At 34.5% G+C, this 4,631-nt stretch overlaps 1 long non-coding RNA gene across 1 annotated transcript; it reads right to left on the reverse strand.

Moving 5' to 3' along the window:
* Window positions 1-1,993: 1,993 nt before the first annotated feature.
* LOC126736157 (uncharacterized) lies at window positions 1,994-4,379 on the reverse strand. Its single transcript, XR_007660617.1, has 3 exons — window positions 3,035-4,379; window positions 2,479-2,841; window positions 1,994-2,276 (listed from the first exon to the last, which is right to left on the reverse strand). It is a non-coding gene; the product is annotated as an uncharacterized LOC126736157 (long non-coding RNA).
* Window positions 4,380-4,631: the final 252 nt, after the last annotated feature.

Consider the following 4,631-nt stretch of genomic DNA (forward strand, 5'->3'; position numbering starts at 1 on the left):
TTTAATTTTGTTTTCATAAGAAAACTGGTTACGAAAATTGACACTTCTTGATTCAATACTTCAATGTTCAATAACACAAATTAGTTTTTAATGATGAAGTTTCACTTTTTAAACCAACCAAACCACACACAAATCATCACAAGAATCTATTTGGTGATGTCTATAGAAAGAAAGCATCTCAAAGCACCAAATAATACTTAAATCTATATTTAAATTTCACACTTTACAACAATGGGTAGAAGAGAGAGGCAAATACTACTTATAGTGCCTTCCTTGTCTGTTGCCCCTGTCACATTTTTCAAGCGTTTGCTGCATTTACGCATCAGTTCCAGTTACCAAAGATCTTAAATTCGATGATGAAAATTAGTAAATTAATCTGGCCTCATTACAACAACATGACTATCACGTTAGATAAGGTAGTAATCGATAATACTAGTGTCAATGTATTCTTTACCTAAAAGTACTACAGTAACACACATACCTTTATGTGTGTTACCTATGTCACATAACTACAAAGATTACTATTTAATATCCTAATATTATCGCGTAACTAGTTGCCAGTAAATAGAAATTTTGAAAAATTTATACCGTTTTTTCTATACCTCTTCCTTGTCCATTTCCAATTGGTCCAGTCCAATAAATAGCTGCATAGTATGTGTTTTTCCTGTCACGTATAAATTTTAAAAAATATAAAAACAAACTAACATGCACCCAATACAAAAAAATATATTGAAATTTCGATTAAATTTGTAAACAGAAAGAAAAAAAATAATAACCTCAACTGCTTTACTTCAAAACAAACAAAATTAATTGCCAAAAACAGCTGATCGGCTGTAACAGAAGGGGAAGACCATACAAATGGCGGCCCCTTATGCCGGGTTTCCACCAAGCGGACAGGACAACAACAAAACACGAACTGTTCGTTTGAACAGAAAATTCGAACAGTTTTGTTTTGAAATTGTTTCAAAACTGTTGTGTCCCTAACGTACTTTCTGTTTACACCAGCAACGAACTGAAATCAACAAAAACTGTTTATGTCCTGTTTAAGTTTTATTCAGTTTACATCGAGACACCGGACACGGCATTTGTGAAAATGTGGCGCGCAGCAATAAGACAAGATGACGAGGATTTATTTTTGCTAGGAGCTGCATATTTTATTATGAATAAAAAGAACAAAAATAAACGTCGATTTTGGGTTAGACCATCTTTAAGGCAAAAAGGAGAAAATGTGACTAAACTATTGCAAGATCTAAGAGAAGATGATATAAATATAGGAGGTGAACTGCGATCAAGTTTTAAGAACTTTTTAAGAATGTCAAGCACAGATTTTGAAAATTTATTTTGTTTAATTGGCCCTATCATTAGCAAGAGCAACACCAACTACAGAGACTCTATCCCAGCAGTGGATCGTTTTGCCATTACATTGAGGTTTCTAGCAACAGGAGATTCGTACCATAGTTTAATGTATTTATTTAAAGTTTCGGTACCATCTATATCAAGAATTGTGCCAGAAGTATGTAACGCACTGATCGAGGTTTTAAAGTACACGGTTAAGGTAGGCATTATAGAATTCATATTTTATTTTCATATTTTTGTATAAAATATGTCTATTTTACTTCAGAAAAGTAAAAAAATATTTTTGGTGAAAATCCTATTATGTCTAATCCAATAGCCAGCGGAATATTTTTTCGGGTTGTAGTTGTTTTATATTGTTTCTAAATATCTTCACCAAATATATTTTTGTATCTAAAGTAAAAGAGAGTTATTTAAAAACAAGTTGATAAACCTGTCTTCATCAGGCATTTGAGCGCGAACAGTGGCCTAAGAGCGAACGTGAGATACGGCCATCTATTGGCTAAACGATAAGTACGGCGTGTGAAAATGACCCTTTTAAGTGAGCAGGAAGTAGCAAAATAAACCTTGTAAACACGGATACCTCATGGATTTTATATATATGGATAATTAAAGGCATCAAATAAAACCAATATTTTCTTAAACTGTTTATATTTTCCCTAAAATAATATGTTTTATTCATTTAAAAACTGCTTATTGTAGACGGGTGATTGTAATTCTATATAGGAACAAGCTGATGTACGACTATCCGGATTATCACTGTATTGTTGAGATCCAATTGTTGTTGCAACACTTGGCGGGTTGGAATATTGCGCATTATTTCCAATTTTAGTCACATGATGATATGAATGGAAAGTATTGCTTGATAGTGGTGCATCATAAGTACCAATATCCGCCTCGTACAGGAGATTGCTGATCTTATTCTGAAAACAATAATAAGTATTAATTCGAAATGTAGACGAAGGTTACCTAATTGCCAATAAATATATATATGTATATACGTAGGCTTACTCGAAAACATAAATTGCCCAAATTAGAAAATTCTACATAAATTCCTTCCTCAAAAACTTCTAATGAAAGCTCGTCGTGATACAGACTGTATATATTTAGTTATTTACATATTACCTGTATAGTGCTTCTAGCATATGGAGTTTTTAGGTTCCTTATCTTTGTGGCAATAAGCTCCCCAAATATTTGGAACTCATCCACAGCTGGAGTTTATTTCCTCGTCTGATAAATATTTCGCATCATTTCCAAAACTTCAGCTGATTCGGATTTTCCAACTTTTGTAGCAGGTTTTTGTTTTCTTTTAGGGCTTTCTTTTCTTTTTGGTGTAGAAAGAGGGATCTCGGTTTCTTTGTCATTTTGGACCTCACGAACATTTTCATTATTCTCATCATTTATGCGGGCATCTTCAGCTGTACAAATTAATGATTCTGCATTGTCGACAGTTTCAGTTTCCTTTTCTGATGAAGTATCACTGTTTACCTAAAAAAAGTCTATTTTTTAAAAACAATCGTAATTCATATGTATACCGTGTGACTCATCATAATGCCATTACTTATAAACATACAAAAACTCCAATGTATTGTATGTTCAACCACTCGGTGTAGTACATAGTATAAAGCATGAAAATATTGTCTATATGCTAATTGACAAAAAAAGTGCGATTGGTACTTACAAGCTACAAGTCACTAAGATTTACAATTGTTGTAGGTACCGAGTACTGCAGATGAATGGAAAAAAGTTGCAGATGACTTCAACGCAAAATGGAACTTCCCGTTGTGCCTAGGTGCTATGGACGGAAAACATGTCATGGTGGAAGCTCCCAACTTTAGTGCTAGTGAATACTATAATTATAAAGGATATTTCAGCATTGTTCTTTTTGCGATTGTAGATGCTAACTATAAATTTATGTATGCTAATGTCGGTTGTCAAGGCCGAATTTCCGACGGAGGAGTCTTTAAAAGCACCGCCTTTCGGAAACTAATGGAGACCTCTTCATTAAATATACCTTCTGAAAAAGCCCTTCCTGGAAAAACGAAGACCATCCCTTATGTAATCGTAGCCGATGATTCGTTTCCACTGTCTCCGAACATAATGAAACCATATAGTGGACATCAAGAAAAAAGGTCTAGGCAACGAATCTTCAATTATCTGTTGTCCAGAGCCCGTAGAATAGTAGAAAATGTATTTGGGATTCTCGCAAGTGTATTTCGTGTATTACGTAAGTCGATTTTACTGCAGCCGGAAAATGTAGGAGAATGCGTATATAAAGATAACAAATAGGGGAAGTCTTTATCTCCAAGAAAAATGCATGTGGGACACTTAGGTAAATGTATTATGCATTTCGGCTGTGTAAACAGCCATCATCAGATACAGAACATTACAAAAAACATATACGTTATATAGGAACTCTTCTGTAGTTCTTGGTTTATTTTTGTCTCGGAGGAAAGCCATCAAATTATAACCAAACCTTTTAGAACGAAAAGAAGAAGCCGCTCCAGACTTTTTATATTTTTTATAATTACGCCTCTCTCTACGATACTGCGAATTAATGTTGGCCAACTTTCGCTCAACTTCGGCTGTGGACACGTTACACATTTTTCCTAGTTCCATCAAGGCATCTTGTTTTTTTAATTCTGTTTTTATAGTCTGCGTGTTTAGCATCCCATAAGCTTTTAAAATTTTTATAGTCCTCAATTAAATTGGCGGTTTCCTCCACTGTCCACACTTTTTTAGAAGTATCCTAAAAGTGCATATACCGGTTTGTACGTGTCAATATTTTGATATAAATAAATTAAAATACTAATAATAGACATTGCGACGTTTTCTCTTTACGCATAAAAATTAGACTAAACCACTCAATCACAACAACGAAATTAAAAACAAACTGTCTCAAGACGTCTACACCAAGCAGACAAACATTTTTTGAACACGCGGACCCTTTGAAGTTAGCGACACTCGCCGGGACACTGTTTGTGTTCGTAAAAACTCTATTCGCAGACTAAAAAGTTCTGAAAAAACCAGAACAGTTCGCGAACTGTCACAAACGGACTGAGTCTGTGTTTTGTTTTTGTACTGTCCGCTTGGTGGAAACCCGGCGTTATGTATCCGCCTAAAATTGGATGCGCAGTGGTCTATGCACATTCTACCTTTATCATATTTCTATATTGGCACCACTGAAATTTATCAGAGTGACGAACATCAAAAGGACACAATTACGCAAAATGGCGGCCACCTAGTAATAGTCATTTATTTTTCAATGAAATGGCAGT

Source organism: Anthonomus grandis, chromosome 1 (assembly GCF_022605725.1).
Source record: "Anthonomus grandis grandis chromosome 1, icAntGran1.3, whole genome shotgun sequence".
NCBI lineage: Eukaryota > Metazoa > Arthropoda > Insecta > Coleoptera > Curculionidae > Anthonomus > Anthonomus grandis.